The following is a 21,983-nucleotide window of genomic DNA, read 5'->3' as shown; positions in this document are numbered from 1 at the left end:
ATGTGAAGAGTTCAAATTGTGCTCTATTAATTAAGGACTGAGATATACATATCTCAAGATAATTTGTTATGGTTTAAAAATATAAATCAAATATCTAAGACTTTCTATATTATCTTCTCATTTGCTTTCTATTCTTAACCATACATAGCATGTTATACTCAGAAGGGCACAAAACTTCAAAAAAGTCTACACAACCATAAAAACAAACACTCCAAGTCTATAAAGTAATTTAAAAAAATGAAATCCTGATAGCCAATATGTGAAGCAGATAGTATGTCCTATATACTTTCCCATGTATTGTAATATACCTAAGAAATACATAATTTGTGATCTTTCATTAAAACTTCTGGTAGATTCTATTTTTTTAATTCCAAAATGTCATAGGACAGATAAAGAAACTCAGGAAGAAGTGGAGATAGTACTGTTTTAATGTTTTACTTGCCAAAAAAACAACATAGTAGAAACATGGGTTTGGTCTTTAAGTGTGTACTTACTGTAAGTACTGCCATGTGTAGCTTCAAGAGAAAAGAAAACTATTGTTATTATATACTTGTGCTGATATTATTGTTATTTTCAATAAAGGCTAATTAAAATTATTTCAGAGAGATTCCAAAGATTTGGGTAGAAGATCTGAAAAAGAGATACTAATTCACTCATTCATTCAAGTGAGTATAAATTTACATATATAGGGTTCTGCTGGAGAGGAGGGATGCAAAAAAAAAAATGATAACTATCTATACTATCTAAAAGTTATATTTTAGTTTGGGAGGCAAAAGATATACAAAATAATTCATTTTTACTAAATATTAAATATGCCACCAGTATCTCCAAAAAATTGTCTTTTGAAACTAATCTACTAAAGTAAAAATTTTAAAGTCTGATAGGTCTATAAAACCCTTGCCCTACCTACATATATATTACTATACACAGATTCTCTCTGCTTGAAAGAGTAAGCCAATATATAGAGATATAATCTAGTCTCTGATAAAAATTTAAAAACTAGAATACAAATTAGAAAATTTCTGGACCAGGGCTGGCTCAGTTGTTAGAGCATGTGACTCTTAATCTCAGGGTTGTGAGTTTAAGCCCCACGATGGTCACAGAACCTAGTTAAAATTGAAAAAAAAAAAATTTTTTTTTAAAGAAAATTTCCCAACCATAATTTCATATCAAACTATTCACCTATTGCACCCAAAGGACTAAAACTTTAGTGACACTGTGTGGCTATTTTGGTTACTGCATACAACTGATTTTGAGACTACATAGTGAAACTCTCTATTAATTATTTGATTAATAGTTCATTCATTCAAAAAGAGACATGGCCCCTGATCTCAGGGAACATGCAGACCAACAGGAGAGAAAACATTAAACAAAAAAGCAAACAGGTACATCATTACAATTGTGTTAACTGCTATGACAATGTAGCACAGGGTGCTTGAGAACATTAAACAAAAGGACAGTCTAGGCTGGGGTGGGGGGGTATGTGCCAGGAAGACCCCTCTAAGAAAGTAAATATTTAGCGTGAGACCTAAAGGATAAATTGGATTTAGCCAGGTAAAAGGTATGGGTAGGGAAGAGAATTTTGCAGGCAAAAGCAACAATACATACAAAGGGAAAAGGCACTTGGCATGTTCTAGAATCCTTGTGTGGCTTGAACATGGTTAGCAATGGTGAGAGTGATGACTTCTGGAAAGGCAGGTGAGACTAGATCATACAGGTTCTCTGTGAAGGACTCTAAATTTTATTTTAAAAGCCATGGAAGATTTTCAGGCAAGAGATTGATATGATAAGACTTAGATTTCTGAGAGACGCCTGGGTGGCTCAGTTGGTTAAGCAACTGCCTTTGGCTCAGGTCATGATCCCAGGGTCCTGGGATCGAGTTCTGCATCGGGCTCCCTGCTCAGCAGGGAGTCTGCTTCTCCCTCTGACCCTCTCCCCTCTCATGCTCTCTCTCATTCTCTCTCTCTCAAATAAATAAATAAAATATTAAAAAAAAAAGACTTAGATTTCTGAAAGAATGTAGTGTGGATAGTGAGTTGGAATGGTAGGGGACTGAAATGGGAATAAGGAGACAGATTAGGAGGCTATGTACAATATAGTCTCTTCTTTATAATAATTATCTAAAAATACCTACATACTTACTTTAAAGAATTTGAGAATATGAACTACAAAAAAATGGTAAAATCACCCAAAATTTCACAACTAGAAATAATCATCATCTTCAACAGAAGAACATCTTTCAAGATCTCTAGATACTCAAACTTGACTTAAACTATTTTTAACACATTAATTATTTCCTAGTAGGAAATTAAGATACTAACAACGAGTCTAAGTCATCCATCTAAGGTATTGTCTTTTAATCTCCCAAAACAGTAAATTTAATCGATTCAGTCATACAGGTAGTCATTTAAGTAAAATAAATCCATCAAATGAGGTAGATAATCTTTTTACATCACACTGCTCTTTTAGTACATGTAACATTGTAATTATTTAACAAGTGACGCTATTAGAGTGTGACCTCCTTGAATGGAGGAATCACATCTTTCTCTCATTTTTGTCTCATCCAGTATTTAGATACAATGTCTGGCACAGATTAAATAGATAAGAAAGGAAGGGAGGAGGGGAGGAAATGAAGGAAGGAGAGAAGAAAGGAGGGAAAGAAAAAGAGAAGGTAGAGAGAGAGGGAGGAAGGAAGGAGAGATAAAGGAAAGGAGAAGAGGGAGGGAATGAGGGAGGAAAGAGAAAAAGAGTTAACACATAGTGCTTATTATGTGCCAGGCATTGTTCTAAACATTTTAGATCAGTGGTTCTAAAAGTATGGTCCCTAGACCAGCAGTGTCAACATAACCTGAAATTTATCTGAAATGCAAATTCTCACATCAGAAATTTTGGGATGGAGCCTGGCAATGCTTTAACAAGTCCTCCAGGTGATTCCAATGCAAGCTAACATTTGAAAACCAGTGCTTTAGATTAGTTCATTATCTCAAACAACCCTAAGAGGTTCTGTTATTATCCCCCATTTTGTATATAAAGAAACTAAGGTACCAAAAGGTAGGTACTTGCCCAAGATCACATAGGTGTTAAGTGCAGAACTGGGATTCCCTTTAGACTGATTACAAAACTTGTGTTCTTAACTATATTGCACTGCCTCTCAATGATGGATGCTCAAGAAATGTTGCTAAATGAACGGATGGTGGAGAATGAATGAATAGTGTTCAGTATGCTGGTGATGACCCTTTCCATTTAAACCTGTCCAAATACTAAGGGCCTTCAAAGTTCAAAAGCCATTTTCTCCAAAAGATTTCCTTCATGCTCCTTACTATATACAACCCCTCTTTTTCCATATTCCTATTGTACACAAGCAGTATCTTTCCTTTAGCATGCATTAATTTCTAATGAGTATTATGGGTACTTATATCTGATATTTTTACACAAAAATATCAAGCTGATGTGAAAAAAAATCAATATTTAATAGCCTAATAGGACACAGGTACTGGCCAATCAGAATGGATGCCAACTTAGCCCAGAATCAGAAAGGATGCCAATTTAGTCTTAGCTGGGTTCCTGGAAGCTCCCCGTGGGCCAGATGTTAACCCTTTAGTTGCTAGATTATGGATAGGTCTGGAGAGATCCCAAAAGAGACAATGGTGAAGTGAGGGGGAGATAATGGTGGGGGTCACTCAGGGTCTCAGCAAAACAGCTATTTACCACCCATTACAGAGTATTTCAATATTTTAACAATAGGCACAGCTGGGCCAATGTATAATAGCTAATCATCAGCCACGCATATGAGTATCATTTCTCTTCTGCCATGCTCTAGAAGATCTTTGTGTGCACAAGCCCGTATCTGTTTTAATTTTGTATCCCTCAGTCCCCCAGGTCAGTGTTGAATAAATCATAAAAAATAACTGTTCACTGAAAAAGGAAATGTATGAGTGCAACTAAATAATCTATTATAAGGCTATTCACCTCAAAATTCTTTATAAAGGAATAGGAATTGAGAAGGAGTTAGAAGAAGATATAGATGGGGAAAAGGAGGGGAAGCAGTGGTAGAAGGTTCATTTATATACATCTTGTCTCTTCAACTAGGACTAGAGCCTCTAATTTTTATACCTTCATAGCAGTCTTGGGCAGCAAGAAAGATCTGATATACTTAAAATTCAAGCTGCATTTTTAAAAATCCAAGGTACAATACTAGCTATTTGAGGAAACAGGTTATATACATGCACCAAACATAGTTAACAAAATAACTATCATAGAATAAAAACTAATTATTCAAGTCCGTTTTTTCCTTTCATATCTGTGAATTGAATCACAACTATTTTGAACATGTTTAATGTGCTAAATGCCAGATTCTTGTCTCCCCTGTCCCACATCCTCTGGATCTCTTCCAGTGACTTCAGAGGAAATTCTGTGGTCAAAAAGATATGCGTATGTAAAAGAGAAAAATGAAGGTTTCCTTTCTAATTGATGAAAACAAGACATCAACAGGACAACAAAGACATAAAAAGAAACTTTCATAAATGCAAATGTAGGCACTAGTGCACTGTTAATACACAACAACAAAATAAAAGCTAAACTTTTTTTAAGGTATAAAAGATAAGTCTTTAATCCTGGTATAAATTTAAAAACATTCTTACGTATCTCTTTTCCAAAGCATCAAAACAACCTTGGATCCTGTCAAGAAATAAATATTTGATGTCAATTTGGACCAGATGCGAAAGCCAAAAAAATTCCAAGATACAGAACTGATTTATATATTTTGCTTTTAAGTACATTAAATTGGTAATCATTTTACCTTTCCCATTTGAACTCTTTTTTAAAACAGTGTCATTTAATATGTTGATAGATCTTTATAATAGGTAAGCAAATTAAAGGTAGAGAACCACATCTTATTTTTCTTTTTGCCTTCCATAATGTTTAGAATACTAACACGCATATGATGAGTAATCAAATTTTGATTGATATTTTTCTCTTTTTAAAATTTTTGTTATTGAAGTTGACATACAGTGTTATATTTGTTTCAGGCGTACAATATTTTTCTTTCTTTATACAAGTCCATTTTTTTCAAAAACAAAATTAAATCAGGATATTAAAATTATATTGAATATTGCTGTAAATTTCCAGGAAATTGTGAAAAAAAAGGAAAGAAGGAAGGAAGGAAAAAAAGAAAGGAAGAAAAGGTTTTAAGGAAATGATCTTACCAAATAAAGTCTTATGGGTAATTTCAGCCATGATAAAAATAATGTTCAACTTTTGTGGAATTTCAATTACTTACCATTTGATAATATGCAGTGACCCAGGACATTTTTTATCTTCTCGAAGGATTTTTAAACTGAGGTCTACAAAAACAGAAACACAGTGTATTTTCCTTTACTAAATGATTACTGTACTAAATTTGTCCATGCTAAATAAGGGTATTTCCTTTAACTATTTTATTTATATAACTTAGTTTTATAGCTTATAAAAACATTTTGAATCTCTAAATATCTACTCTAAAAATAAATCCTATGTTGAAAACTAGTTTAGTTCCAATTTTGATTATAGTTTAGCAGTCTTCCCTTCTACAATGCAGCACAACTGAGTTGATTGCACATTCAATTTGTGTCACTTCTTTGCTTCTGTTGAATTCCGAGTAATCATAAGGGACTATTGAGACCATATCCATTAACCAATTTAAAACATGTACCTCAATCTCAAGTCAGTTCTCTCATATTTGTCTCCCCCTAAATGAAAATAAAGATGAAAAATTTTCCCATGGATTATTCTCAAATATTAATTTCCATCTGAAATTCAACTACCTTACTACAGTTAGAGAAGAGGAAAATCATATTAAAAGAGTTTTGGCTTAGGGGCGCCTGGGTGGCTCAGTCAGTTAAGTGTCTGCCTTCAGCTCAGGTCATGATCCCAGGGTCCTGGGATGGAGCCCTGCGTCGGGTTCCCTGCTTGGCGGGGAGACTGCTTCTCCCTCTCCCTCTGCCTGTCACTCTGCCTGCTTGTATTCTATCTCTCTGTCAAATAAATAAATGGATAAAATCTTAAAAAAAAAAAAAGTTTTGGCTTAGATTAGTCCAAAATCAATCACTGATTCATGTATGACTTTGCATGTCACTTCACCTTTTCATATTGTTTTCCTATCCTAAAACTGATGTTCCCTCTACCTCTACTGAGGTACATGAAAATTATTCCATGTTGGCATAATATTTAGAGATTACCAAAAAGAGAGTGACATAGGGGTACTGAGCATTTTTATGATGTATGTTACTTTAAGAACGAACACTGAGAGGGAGACATACAACTTCTACTAAAACTACCACAAAAAATAAAGCTATAAGTAATAGTATTACCTCTGTAAGAAGGAAGGAAGGAAGGAAGGAAGGAAGGAAGGAAGGAAGGAAGGAAGGAAGGAAGGAAGGAAGGAAGGGAGGGAGGGAGGGAGGGAAGGAGGGAGGGAGGGAGGAAGGAAGGAAGGAAGGAAAGAAGGAGAGAAGGGAGAAAAAGTGAGCCTAAAATGGAGTCACTTGCCCCCCATGAGGAGCAAACCAAGACTTAATTGCAAGAATGTAACCTTTAACCAGTCAATCTGGAATTTCCTGATCAACACTTGTGAGGTAATCTGCATGGCGGACCCCCCCTCCTCCCGAGGAAGGTGACCTTGCCTGAAATAAACCTTTCTTTTCTTTCACTAATGACTTCCTTGTCCTGCCCTGTTTCTGCCTATAACAGTCTAACAATTTGTATTGCTCCTCAGAGCTCCTATTTGCTAGATTGGATGCTGCACTATTCATCAATCATTGAATAAAACCAATTAGATCCTCAAATGTACTCAGTTGAATTTTGTTTTTTAACATCCGCCCCCCATGCCTAGGGCAGTGATTGGCACACAATAAGCCCTTAATTAATCACCCCAAACATGCCTTTTTCCAGTTTTTTCCAATTCTGTTCCAAACAAGGAGAAATGCCACCATGTGCTACATATAAACATATTCACAATTACAGATTTATATTCTATAGACCAAAAGAAGACATGATACAAATGAAGTTGTCATGATTGCAAGTGTCATGCTTTTGTACTTACAGCACACATGCATTTCAATGATGCTAGCTAGTATAGAGGATGAAATGTTAAGAAAATTCAATTGGAATGAGGCCAAGGTATATCGTTAAATACAGATGCAAAGAATTTAAAGTAAAGTTAGATCTTGAAAAATAAGATCATACAAGGAAACTTACAGCTCTCCACATTTATTTTCCCAAATGATAGTTCCCATTTTAGTGACAAATCAGCAAGATTTTCTGAATTGTTATCACAATCCAGCTTTTTAAGCTAATAATAAGATTTTAAAAAATTGAAGAGTCCTAGGTACATTTATTTTCTTTCAATACAAGACAAGGAAAGGAGCCAGAAACAGCTTGTAATATAAGGAAATGAGATCATCAGTTTAAGACACAAGAAATAAAAGGGAGTAAAGTAGGAGACCTGGCAATTGAGAAAAGAAAAGTGCTGATTAGAATAGTAATTGTCTATCCATGCTAATCAACAAATGGGTTTGGCATGAATATGCTTTTCTTCCAGTATATTTATATGTGTTAACAGGAAGAAGAGTTTTTCACCTGGCTCCATTAAATTGCCTCAATGCCAAAGTATACCTCAAAGAACAAACTCAACTGAGGCAAAAAATAGTGCAAATCTACAACACCCAAATAGATTTTGATCGGCTGTTGCTTTTATAGGTATGGTTTAGAATTACTGGGCTTATCTATAGAGATTTCTTTTCTTCTCAGTCTGTCATTTGGTATCTAGCCAGGAACTAATGATTCCTATAAGTAAAACCACTAAACATACTGAAATTAAAATGGGAAATGAATTAGCAAATTGATCTTGAAGAACAATCCCATGACTTGGAATTAGCACACTGTGAGAATTGAAAGATTTACCCCTGCCAAGTACAGGAAAGAGCTACAACAACCAAGGTAACTACTTAGTTAAACTTTACCATCCAAATGGCGTTCTCCATAAGAGCTCTCTGGAAACAGGCCTCTTAGATATGTTATACATGAGATAGAAGTAGCAAAAAGTTTCTTCACCATTATCAATGACTCATGCTCATTAGTGATTTGGGATGGAAAAACGGTTTCCTGGGTGAAAAAGATGAAAAAGATTAGTATTCTTTAATATATTCAGCCATCGTGCCATTACCACAAATATGATGGGAAGATTTTTCAGGACTTCAACTCTGATACCTTTATAGGTAATCAAAAGGAAACAGGGCTTTGAAAATTGCATTAAATTTGATCTCCATAGGCAAGGCAGAGTTACCCAAGTAATTCAAGACTAGTATAATTTATTTCACAATGATCCATGGGTTTGAGGCAAAATTGGAGTTTTACTATGATTACATAATCTCCTTCCCTTTCACACACTCCTCAGAATGCAATGCAGTCTGTCTTTTATTACCTCCATTCTATACTATTCTCTCCAAAGTCATCAGGTATATCCTATCGTTGACCTCTTCTGTCCTTTGTACTATGTAACTTCTCTGCAGTGTTTGACACTTTTTTTTAAAGATTTTATTTATTTCTTTGAGAGAGAGAGAGAGAGCATGAGAGGGGAGAGGGTCAGAGGGAGAAGCAGACTCCCTGCTGAGTTGGGAGCCCGATGCGGGATTTGATCCTGGAACTCCGGGATCATGACCTGAGCTGAAGGCAGTCGCTTAACCAACTGAGCCACTCAGGTGCCCAGTGTTTGACACTTTTGCCCACTTTCCCTTTTCTCTTTCAGCTGCCATAACACTGTTTTCTTTTGATTTTTCACCCATCCCCCGTATCTATCTCAATCTCTTTTATTTTTTCCAGTTTTTCTGCCCTTTAAACATTTAAATTCTTTTTTTTTTTTTTAAGATTTTATTTATTTATTTGAGAGAGAGAGAATGAGAGACAGAGAGCATGAGAGGGAGGAGGGTCAGAGGGAGCAGCAGACTCCCTGCCGAGCAGGGAGCCCGATGCGGGACTCGATCCCGGGACTCCAGGATCATGACCTGAGCCGAAGGCAGTCCCTTAACCAACTGAGCCACCCAGGCGCCCCTAAACATTTAAATTCTATCTTCAGTCCTTTTCTTGGGTAATCTCATCTAGTCTCACTGCTTCAGCTATAGTCTATACAGGGTGTTCTGAGCCCCACTTCTATGTTTCTGTTCTGTGAACCTCTGCACCTAGACCACTTTGTAGACCCCTCAAACACAGCTTATCTCTATCACCTTTAATTGAAACCTGATCCTAAATTTCATTGTCAGACAAATGAATCAGCCTCCACTCCAATCATTCAGGTTAGAAGTAGAGTTGTCTTTGGCTTCCCTTTTTATTTCATCTCCCATTTCCAATCACTAAACCCTATAATTCTCTCTAAAGGAGTTCTCAAATGTATTTTCTCCTTTCCCTTCTCACTGTCACTGCCATACTCACTTCTCCCCTTTATTACTGCTGTAGCCCCTGATCTTCTTGCCAACAGTTCCTTTCATTCACTCTGTCCTTCATATTACCATCACTATTAACTTTAAAGAATACAAATCTTATTATGACATGACTATTGTTCATGTAGGATAGACTTCAAGTACCTTAGTGTGGCATTTGAAAACTATCAAAGTCTTATCCTTGCCTAACTCCACTGCCTCATCTGCCACAAACATCCCCCCACCGCCCCTATTCCCTATCAGCTCCTATGTACCTTACTCTAGTTATGTGGAGCTACTATTCATTTACTATTCTTCTACCATGTATCTCCATACTTTTGTGCTTTGCTTAAGCTAGAGTTCTGCAGAATATTAAGGTTCTATAAAACGTCAGATAGCCTTCCACAAAATGTATCAACGTTAACAATAGTTTCCTTCTAAATTTTATACATGTGTATGTATGATATATTGAAAATGTATACAATTATTCTTAAATGACTGGATAGTCTGCCCTAAGAAATGGTGTGCCATATTAGGAATGTTGAAGACAGTGACGGATGCATGAATTTTACTTCAGTGTATAAAAATTGTCTAGGGGCACCTGGGTGGCACGGTCGGGTGAGCGTCCAACTCTTGGTTTTGGCTTGGGTTGTGGTTTTGGGGTTGTGGGATTGAGCCCCACATTGGGCTCCACATGAATCCTCTTGGGATTCTCTCTTCTTCTCCCTCTGCCCCTCCTCACCCTGCTCTCTCTCTAAAATGAATAAATAAGGGGTGCCTGGGTGGCTCAGTCGTTAAGCGTCTGCCTTCGGCTCGGGTCATGATCCCAGGGTCCTGGGATCGGGGCCCGCGTCGGGCTCTGGCCCCACGTCGGGCTCCCTGCTCCGCGGGAGGCCTGCTTCTCCCTCTCCCACTCCCCCTGCTTGTGTTCCCTCTCTCGCTGTGTCTCTCTCTGTGAAATAAATAAATAAAATCTTAAAAAATAATAATAATAAAATGAATAAATAAATCTTAAAAAAAAGAATTGTCTACCAAATAAAATATAGAATATTTGCTGATAGTTTATTTTGCAACTTGAGTTATCATTTCAACATATGTTTGTCATATTCAGTATTTACTGTGTACATGTATAAAAATAAAAATAAAAATTTGATAATTTTTGTCACAATTAGTCTGAGACTGCTTTTTGCTCTCTTATTTAATCCAAGCACAAAATATGTCTCATGAACTCCAGCTGGTATTGTGTCAATACATTTTAATTTTAAAGTATTTTCCAAATATTGATGAATTAGATTGTATTAAACTTAAGAACTTCTGTTCAAATCAGGCAACTTGCATGGGAGAAGATAGTCTCAATACATATATCTGCAAAGGACTCATATTCAGGATATATGAAGAACTCCTAAAATTCACTAAGAAAAAGACAGACAACCAAAAAGAAAAACAGAGACAAAAGACTTGAATAGACACTTCACAAAACAGGATATCCAAATGTCCAATAAATAGTACTCAAATGGGGCACCAGTGTAGCTCTTGATTAAGCGTCTGACTCTTGATTTCAGCTCAGGTCCTGATCTCAGGGTTGTGAGATCAAGCCCCAAATCGGTCTCTGTGCTGGGTATAGAGCCTACTTGGGATTCTTTCTCTCCCTCTCTCTACCCCTCCCCAACCCTAAAAAAAATAGTGCTCAAACTTCATCAGGGACATGCCCATTAAAACCACAATGAGGGGTGCCTGGGTGGCTCAGTCGGTTAGGCGTCTGCCTTCGGCTCAGGTCATGATCCCAGAGTCCTGGGATCAAGCTCCACGTCAGGCTCGCTGCTCAGCAGAGAGCCTGCTTCTCCCTCTCCCTCTGCCTGCCGCTCTGCCTATCTGTGCTCTCTTTCTGTATCTGTCAAACAAATAAATAAAATGTTTAAAAAAAAAAAAAACACAATGAAATAATACTACACACCTAACAAAATGGCTAAAATTTTTAAAAATGAGAAAATACCAAATGTTGATAAAGATGTTAATCAGTCAAAACTTTTAAACACTGGTTATAGGAGCATAATAAGGGGGTACAACCTCTTTGGAAAATTTCCTCAGTGGTATCTACTAAAGCTAAATATATACATATTCTATGACCCATATTTCACTCATAGGTATACACCTGACAGATACGCATACATATGCTCACCAAAAGAACATTCATAACAGCATTATTTGTAATGGACCCAAAATGGAAACTACTCAAATGCCCATCAACAAAAAAATGGATAAAAAATTGTAATATAGGGGCGCCTGGGTGGCTCAGTTGGTTAAGGGACTGCCTTCGGCTCAGGTCATGATCCTGGAGTCCCGGGATCGAGTCCCGCATCGGGCTCCCTGCTCGGCAGGGAGTCTGCTGCTCCCTCTGACCCTCCTCCCTCTCATGCTCTCTGTCTCTCATTCTCTGTCTCAAATAAATAAATAAAATCTTTAAAAAAAAAATTGTAATATATTCCCACAATGGAACACTATATAGAAACGAGAATGAATGATCTATAACTATACTTAACAATACTGATGATTCTCATACATAAATCTTAACAGTACTGATGATTCTTATACATTAAAGAGACCAGATACAAATGACTACTACTGACTTCACTTATAGAAAATACAAAAGTAGGTGAAACTACTACTTCTATGCTGTCAGAAGTCAGGATGGTTAAGTCTCTGATTATCTTAATCAAATTCAGAGGTCTTTTTACTATACTACACAGTTTCAGCCATTGAAGTTTTAATAATTCTGTTACTTAGAGGCAGGTACTACCCACAAATATGCTTTTGATGAAGAAGAACTCCCCAAAAGTTTTTCTTTCTTTCTTTTTTTTAATGTATTTAAGTAATCTTTACACCCAATGTGGGGCTCGAACTCATGACCCCAAGACCAAGAGTCACATGCTCTTCTAACTGAGCCAGTCATGTAACCCCCCAAAAGCTTTTCTTTTTTTTTTTTAAGATTTATTTATTTATTTATGGGGGGGAGGGGCAGAGGAAGAGGGAGAGAGAGAATCCCAAGCAGACCCGACACAGGGCTCAATCTCACAACCCTGAGATCATGACCTGAGCTGAAACTGAGTCATATGCTTAACCAAGTGAACCACCCAGGCACCCCTCAAAAGAGCTTTCTATATCTATACCCCAAAGACATTCTAGATCTTTGCTAGATTTTGCTATATAAGCTTTGTTCTTCTTTGGTATACCATATAGTGGCAATGAATGATCAAACTATATTATATTCAGTTGTTAAAAATATATAATAAAATTATTACTCTTGCATGTATGAAAGGAACTTTGGAGACAAATCAGTATGGATCTGAAAAGCCAGGTTAAGGAATTTATGCTTTATTCTGCAATCAATGGAAAGTCAGTGGATTTGATCAAGAGAGTGAATAAAATAATTGTTTTAGGAATATTAAGCTATAGTAGAAGTAGGAAAAACTGAAGCTGAAGGAGCATTAGGTGTGTATGTGGTGTGCATGTTGTGTATCACATGCATTTAAAATCTTACAGAAAATTGTTTTTTGTACCCACAGATCCTGAGAAATTAAGGTTCTTTTGAGTAATTGGGTAATAGCTGGCATGGCATGCATATATAGTAACTTACTGAAAACTTGCTGAAACTTAGAGGCAATACTTGAATAATAACCATTTGTAAAATTAAATAACCTAAAGTATAAAGACGTTTATTTTTAATACAGGATCTAAAAGGCCATTTGTAGTAATGAAGATCAATAGTTGGAAAAGCCCTCTAGAGTTCTGTTATTTCCCTATACTCCAGGGATTTTTTTTTTCTTAGCTCAACTGATCTAATACTTTAAGGGTCATCATTGATGTTTTTATTAATGTCTAATAAATGAAAATACTATGACTTGATAATAGAAAACACTATTATAAATTATTTTAACAAGATAGGTCCTAATGACATAAGTGATGTTTGACAGCTTGGCTGTCAAGTTACATGACCCAAGACAAGTTACTTTACTTCGCTGCACTTCAGTTTCCTCCTTAATGTGAGGTTTAATTGAAATAATAATATAAAGCCCTTGGCACAGTGCCCAGTACATGGTAAGTGCTGAATAAATGTTAGCTTCTATAATTGTTATTATTGTTGTTTTAAGTATTAAATAGCAAAATCATACAGTCACTTAAAATTTCCTGGGAAAAGTAGTTCATATAATCCAAACTACAAAGATCTGTTTACATCAAAAAATCAATTTGTTAATTTGCAGTGAGAAAAATAACTACCAAACTGATTGCAATTCATATACCCAGCTCAGCATTCTGCACCCCCGCCCTCCCACAAAGAAGGAAGCCTGCTTAGGAAACCAAATGAGAACAGGAATCCAGTGAGTATACTGAATTTGAGCCAGAAAGATGACTGCTTTCTCTCTGCCCTAATTCTCCTTCAACCTGAATCTTGCCCCTGTTTTTGCTACAGCTTAATATTCCTAAAACAATCATTTTATTCACTCTCCTGATCAAGCCTGCTGTCTACTGATTAAAGAATAAAGCATAAATTCCTTAGCTTGGCTTTTAAGATCCATATTAATTTGTTCCCAAAGCTCCCATTCAACTTTATTTCCTACTTCTGTCCAACATGATGTCTCTCAACTCCAAAAAGGATAGGTTCTTCATTATTTTCTAAAATATGCCACGTTCATTTCTCATTTTGAGCCAAGGCACATTGGTAGGTTTTCCTCATAGAATTCTCTTCTCTTTCTTCTACTCAAATCCTTTGTATTATTCAAAGTCCACCTTAAGTCACATTTCCTTCATGAGTAATACACAAACCATTCCAGTCAATACAAAATCTCTAAATTCCTATAATTTGTATTGCTTTACTCTTTTTCACATATATGTAATACATATACTGCTTTGTATATTGGCTTAACTCCTCTAAATTGTATTTCCCTTATCAGATTCTAAACTTCTAGAAGATTTTTTTTTCCTCAGAGAATAACGCCATATCATATATACAGACACACACATATATGTAAATATATATTATATAATATTAAGCTCTCAATTAATATGATTCATTAATGAATGTCTTGGGGCAAGATAAACCTGCCCTTGCGAACCCAGAAAGATTACTTGGCTCCGGCATGCTCCCCTAGGGGCCCAGCCTCCAAGTTCCTCTCTGTGTTCTCTCCTCAGTTCTTATAATTACATCACGGTGCCTATCAGAAATTTCCTAATTGCTTCATAGTAAATGTCTAACAAAAAAAACCCATTCACTTTAAACATCTTTTTTGTTTCTGATTTCTTTCACTCTAGAAAATCTAAATATATAAACATAAAATAAGCACCCAGTAAGTTACTCTGTAGGAATATATTCTAATTTCTTGAACATCCCTGGCCCATTAGGCAGTTAAAATGTAGATATACTCTGACAAAATATTATGTGCCAATTAACTGATAAAACTGCTGTTTTAAAAAAACACCAAAGATTAAAGTCATGATTCTGAAGTAACTCACTAAATAGCCATTGATTTTCTTTTAATTCTTAGTAATTACCTTAGATGCTTTGTGAATTTTGATAGAGTGAGAGAGCTGAGCAGTGGCCATTGTAGTAATGTATCAGAATTCTTTTCACAGGTCAAACCTGTGGGGGTGAAAAAAAAATTAGAGGCTTTGCCTGACATAATCCTTTTTGTGAATTTTCCAAAGAAGAACTACATAATTAGCATTTGATTGTATTCTTTGGAAAATTAGTTTAATTAACATTTTTATCTCCACTACCCATTTTCTATGAATTTGGCATAAATTCTCTGGATTAGTTTTTTCAACCACCCAGTGAGAATTTAAGTTAATTTGCTTGTTCCCAAATACATCTGGAGGAGAAAAATAAATTGTAAATCACCTAAAAATTTAACAATGTATTTTATTCATCCTTGTTATTCCCTTACAGTGCAACTGTGCTCTGTATATAGCAGGGGCTCAAAAACATTTCTTGAATTAACTTTACAGGTTATTGTTTTTTGGGTTTTTTTAAAGATTTTATTTATTTATTTGACAGAGAGAGACACAGCGAGAGAGGGAACACAAGCAGAGGGAGTGGGAGAGGGAGAAGCAGGCTTCCCGCGGAGCAGGGAGCCCGATGTGGGGGCTCAATCCCAGAACCCTGGGATCATGACCTGAGCCGGAGGCAGACGCTTAACCACTGAGCCACCCAGGCACCCCAGGTTACTGGTTTTTAAAGGTAACTCAAAAGTTAAAATTTACACTTCACACCCATTAGGATGGCTATTCCCCAAAAATGGAAAATGATAATGTTGGTGAGGATATGGAGAAATTGGAACCCTTGTGCATTGCTGGTGGGAATCGTATAGCTGCCGTAAAAAATAGTATGGCAGTTCCTCAAAAAGTTAAACAGAATTACCATATTAATCAGCAATTCCACGTCTAGGTATAGACCCAAAAGAAGTGAAAGCAGGGATTCAAACAGGTACTTGTACACCAATGTTCACAGCAGTATTATTTAAAATATCTAAAAGGTGGAAATAACCCAAATGTCCATCAACAGTTGAATGGGTTTTTTAAATGTGGTATATACAATGATATATACAAGCCTTAAAAAGGAATGAGATTCTGATACATGCTACAACATGGATGAAACTTGAAAACATTATGCTAAGTGAAATAAGCCAGACACAAAAGGACAAATATTGCACGATTTCACTTATATGAGGTAGAGGTACCTAAAGTAGTCAACTTCATAGAAACAGAAAGAATAGAGGTTACAAAGAGCTGGAGGGTGGAAGGAATTGGGTGCTTAAAAAGCACAGAGTTTCTGTTCAGGATCACAAAATTTTTCTAGGAATGGATAATAGTAATGGTTGCACAACACCATGAATGCACTTAGTACCACTGAACTGTACACTTCAGAATGGGTGAGGTGGTGAATTTTATGCATATTTTAACACAGTAAAAATATTAATGTTAAAAATACATCTAGTTTTGGGGAACCTGGCTGGCTCAGTCGGTAGAGCATGTGACTCTTGATCTTGGGGTCATGGGTTCAAACCCCACGTTAGGGGTAGAATTTACTAAAAAAACAAATAAATAAAACAGAGGGACTTAAAGTCATAAAAAAATACATCCAGTTTTCACTTCCATTGCTTCACTAGCATAAAACAATAGAAGCAAATTTCCCTTTTTCTTTTCAAAGACCTTAATTTAATTTATACTGGGGCTTCTTTTCAATGTTTTATGGAGTTCTGACCAAAGCATTTGTAAAATAACCCATCTAAAGTAATTCCATTCTGGATCACCCAGGATAGCATGTGATTTTTTTTGGTGTATAGATTAATGCAAGATTCTGGATGATTTTGCAAATAAAAGAAGGCAGAATTATTTGAGGACACTGCCACAAGATGGTGATAGAGATTATAAACAAGTACTATTTAATTTCTCTCAAATTACTTCTTCAGAGCAACACTAGGGGACACTCTTTTACAATATCTTATAGGACACTGAAAACCACCTAACAGTCCTTCAGTCCTTAAAGATTCCAAAGTATCTTTTGTTGACTTCAGAATATAACCTTCATTTCTGTGTATAACCTTCAAATCTGACTCAACACATCAATTGCCTCCCTTAAAACTTCAAGAAATAAAATGAGCAAAATAAGTAACTACAAGAGTTTAAGCTCTAGTTCCGGCCCATTAAACCACGTAAACAACCCCCTACTGGAGTAGTTATTAGCCTTAGAGATAATAAATAATAAAAAAGAAGAATTTTTAAATAGATTTCTACATTGATTTTTTTTTTCTTAAGTAGGCTCCACGCCCACTGTGGAGCCCAATGCAGGGCTTGAACTCACAACCCTGAGATCAAGACCCTGAGATCAAGACCTGAGCTGAGATAAAAAGTCAGACCCTTAACCAACTAAGCCATTTAGGGACCCCACTACATTTTTTTTTTCCTCTATGGGGGTGCCTGGCTGGCTCAGTCAGTGGAGCACGCAGCTCTTGATCTTGGGATTGTGAGTTCAAGTCCCACACTGGGTATAGAGATTACTTAAATAAATAAACTTAAAAAAAATTTTCGGGCACTTGGGTGGCTCAGTTGGTTAAGCAACTGCCTTCAGCTCAGGTCATGATCGCAGAGCCTCGGGATCGAGTCCTGCATCGGGCTTCCTACTCGGCAGGGACTCAGCTCCTCCCTCTGACCCTACCCCCTCTTGTGCTCTCTCTCTCACTCTCTCTCTCAAATAAATAAAAAAATAAAAATAAAAAATAATTTAAAAAAAGAATCAGCAGAAGGTGATTAAAAAAAATTTTTTTTTCTATGATCATAAGACATTCTGATGGCATTTCTAGAGAATCAAGCCCTGCGGTGCCTGGGTGGCAAAGTCAGTTAAGCATCTGCCTTCTGCTCAGGTCATGATCCCAGGGTCCTGGCATCGAGGCCCTCATCGGGCTCCCTGCTCCACAGGAGGCCTGCTTCTCCTTCTCCCACTCCCCCTGCTTGTGTTCCCTCTCTCGCTGTGTCTCTCTCTGTCAAATAATAAATAAAATCTTCAAAAATAAAAATAAAAATAAAAATCTTATGTTAGTATTTGAACTCCTAGTTTTCTTCTAGCCTTCCAGTTGTTCCTTCTCATTGTCTACTTCACACTTTTTTCCCTGCCTATTTCTTAGTGTTTGGTGTTCAGGGTTTTGTACTAGGAGCTCCTTTTTTTTTTTTTTTTCTTACTTCTAAACACACTCTCTGGATGAACAAATACATTTCCATTGTTTCAATTACTATATCTATTCTAATGATTCTTACATGTCAGAAGCCCAGGTCTCTCTGGGGAGTTAGAGATCTGTACCTCTATGAGACAGTTCCACTTTGATGTTCCTAACACATCTAAATGTCACTTCTTTTCCCCCAAAACCTATTTCTGTTCCTTAGTTTAAGCTAAGGAACAGAAAGACACATAAGCTTTTGTGTCTGGCTTATTTCACTTAGCATAAAGTTTTTTTTTTTTAAAGGTACAATTTAGGGGCACCTGGGTGGCTCAGTTGTTAAGCGTCTGCCTTCGGCTCAGGTCATGATCCCAGGGTCCTGGGATTGAGCCCTGCATCGGGCTCCCTGCTCAGTGGGAAGCCTGCTTCTCCCTCTCCCACTCCCTCTGCTTGTGTTCCCTCTCTCGCTGCGTCTCTCTCTGTCAAATAAATAAATAAATAATCTAAAAAAAAAAAAGGTACAATTTAGTGGGTTTTAGTATATTCACAGTTTTGCAACCATCACTACTAATTCCAGAAGATTTTTGTTACCCCAAAAAGAAACTCCATGGCCATTACCAATCACTCCCCAGTCTCCCCTCCCCCTGCTCCTTGCAACCACTAATCTACATTTCATCTCTATGGATTTGACTATTCTGGACATTTCATATAAATGGAATCATGTAATATCTGACCTTTAATGTCTCATTCAGCTCATTCTTGAATCCTCAGCACCATTACATTATTGGAACAAAATAGATGCTCAATAAACATTTGCTGAATCAATAGAGAAGTAATACAAGAACAAGGAAGTATTAAGTGTCTAGAAAAGAATTACCGAATATTAGAGATAGAAGGAGCTTTAAATGTCATCTAGTCCAAACATCTAATTTTCTAGATGAGGAAATCAAGGTCCAGAGAAGTCAACTGACTTACTCAGGGTCAAACACTTAGTGGCAGAATTGATACTAAAACTCAAGAAATTTTGACTCATGATTTAGGGGTTTTTCTATAATGACTCCCTAAAATGAAATTCCTTTTTGCTTACATTCCATTTAAAATGAGGCACTACCAGTGCCTTCCTAGTTGTGGAGCTTGCTTGCGTATTTCTAAACACAGTAGTGTCTTTTTCTGTTGTTCTAGAATGAGCTTGCTTTAGAAAAACAAAACATATCTAAATATATATATTTTTTAAGTAGCCAGACTCTTTTCAACCTTTAATTATTCTGTTGCTACTGTTGTTTTCTCTTTGAGCAGGTGTTTTGTGGAAGTCTCCTATTCAAGTACAAACTCTGCTTAATTTTGAAAGCTCACAAACTGACAGCCCCAGGAGGTATGACACTACAGATTATCAGAGAATAACTCTGATGTTTTTTTATCACTTTTTTCTAACTCGTTATCTAAAAGCCTAGGAGAGATTTCATAATTACGGATTTTAAGAACAGAACTCTAACTTTCAAATGTCTTTCACTTATACATTTGCTTGCATATTTGACCCACAAACATCTGAAACTTCACAGGGCATCAATATCATTCACTTTTATACTTGATATCTCCACTCTGTGACAAGAATTATGATCTTGAGAAGGAGGTAAGATATCTGTGCTTCGGGGCACCTGGGTGGCTCAGTCGTTAAGCGTCTGCCTTCAGCTCAGGTCATGGTCCCAGGGTCCTGGTATCGAGCCCCACATCAGGCTCCCTGCTCTGCAGGAAGCCTGCTTCTCCCTCTCCCACTCCCCCTTCTTGTGTTCCCTCTCTCACTATGTCTCTGTCAAATAAATAACAATTAAAAAAAAAAGATATCTGTGCTTTCTCAGATAAAGACTCATGCTAGGCTTACCTCTTGACCTACATCTAACTGCCCTATTTAAAATGGTGACACAATTGCTTACTATTTTACCCTTGTATGTGTGAATCCAAGATTCAGATAAAGATTAACCAGCTATTGTTCAGCATATTAAAGCCTAAGCCACTCCCCGCTCCTGCCTTTGGCCATTCTGAGTGAAGCAAAAACCAGTTTTATTATGTTTGCACAAAGACAATAATAGTTGATTTCCTAATGCTCCCCACCCATCTTTCCCAATCTTCCAAAACCATTTTTTTTTTAACAAGAAAATCCCCTTTCTATCAAATGAGCAATATCTAATAGCTGTATTCTAAAATGCAACTAGATGACCTTTCTTGCCTGATATAAACGATGGCTTTACACAAAGAAAGTACATTTTGACATAAATGGGCTTAGCATCATAGAATTGGAAGGGAAAGGAGAAACAGATAATCCAATCCCTTCATTGTAAAGAAAAGGAAAGTCAATTTAGTGGAGGAAGGATTGTCTTTTTAACAAATGGTACTGGAACGATAGGACATCCGTAGGCCAAAACAAAACAAAACACCCAAAAACAAAAAACAAAAACTCTCAACCTAAATCTCACACTGTACACAAATATTAATTCAAAATGAGTCATGGATTTAAATGTAAAATATAAAACTATAAAGAAGAGGAAAGTGAAGTCCAACAAAAGAACTTGGTTTGTCAAAGGTCACCCCGTTACTCAGAGGCTTCACAGAGTTTGCTTCCTTAAGTTATTATTCACCATTTTAACAAATCCCATTTGGCTCTGATAATTCCCTTTCTCCACGCTCACTCAGAGTAAATGGTTTCCACTATATTAACTGGATATTTGTTCATGCTCTTTTGGTTTTTTTAATATCTTCTTCGGGCTACTTCAATTATTTATTCATTCAACATTGACTAGGTGACCACAATGTGCCAGGCATCATGTAGGATTGCAAAGATGTAAAATACTGCTCACATCTCAACAGACTGACAATCCAATGGGGGAGAAATTGGACTCAGCCTAATTAAATCAAAAACTCCTTTAGGGGCAAGAACCGTGCGTTATCTTCGTTTTCGCCAACCAAGTGCACGGTGTACTGCACACCCCCGTCCCATGCTCTGCACACCTGAACACATGTCGGTGATTGGCTAATCTTGCATTTCCAAGGCACTTTCTCCCCCTGTACTGTTTGGGGAACTAAAGTCCATGGAGATTAAACGGCACGTCCTGGAAAAGGTAGCAAAGGAGCTGAGGTCATTCCGTGGGGACCCATCCCCAGCTCTTGTCACCGCTTGGTCTGCGCCAGGCATTGATTCTGGCAAAACACCTCCATGACTGGAGAAAACCTGACCTAGCCAAGATCACCCCCAAAGCTCCACTTCCGACCCCCAGCAATACACAGAAGTCGTTGGCCTGACCCTCTGCTTGGCCGCTAATTACCGCTGTTGCTTCCTCACCAAGACTCATTCCTTCTTTCCCACAGAAATCTGAATTCAAGAGCTACCTTTGATAGCGGGAATGCGGGTGTTCCCACTACAATTCTCTCCACCTTTTTTCTTTTTTTTCTTTTTTTCCTGTTATATGTGAAAATTTTCAAAATCGAACGCTGAAGGCGGGAGTAGAGGGAGGGGGTGGGGTGCAATCTAGAAGCTTCCCTTTGTCTTTTTCCTCAGCCCCCGCCTTCCCCTTTCTCCTCAGAGTACCTCAGTGAAATACTTTCAGATCAAACTTAAAGCCTCAAGGAAAAGGAAAGAAAAAAAATTAACCTAAGCTTAGGAAATTGACGATGCTCAAGCGCCCTCCTTCTCCGGAGACCTTGCGTCTGGACAGCCCTCACCTCAGCTCGTCGACGCCTCTCCCGGAAGGGTGGGTACCCAACGGCCTTTTCCAGCTCAAACCCTCTCAGGCTCATGAATAGTCAACAGGCCTTTTTGGGCGGGACGAGACGCCTC

General features: G+C 37.1%; 1 long non-coding RNA gene across 1 annotated transcript; it reads right to left on the bottom strand.

The window, feature by feature from the left end:
• Positions 1-5,277: 5,277 nt before the first annotated feature.
• Positions 5,278-21,944, bottom strand: LOC135362581 (uncharacterized). Its single transcript, XR_010407452.1, has 4 exons — positions 21,798-21,944; positions 14,997-15,084; positions 7,998-8,139; positions 5,278-5,342 (listed from the first exon to the last, which is right to left on the bottom strand). It is a non-coding gene; the product is annotated as an uncharacterized LOC135362581 (long non-coding RNA).
• Positions 21,945-21,983: the final 39 nt, after the last annotated feature.

Source organism: Mirounga angustirostris, unplaced genomic scaffold (assembly GCF_029215605.1).
Source record: "Mirounga angustirostris isolate CCGP_5_RB_7025 unplaced genomic scaffold, mMirAng1.0.hap1 SCAF_14, whole genome shotgun sequence".
Taxonomy (NCBI): Eukaryota; Metazoa; Chordata; class Mammalia; order Carnivora; family Phocidae; genus Mirounga; species Mirounga angustirostris.
Note: the sequence above shows the minus strand (reverse complement) of the source record. Positions and strands in the feature narration are given on the sequence as shown.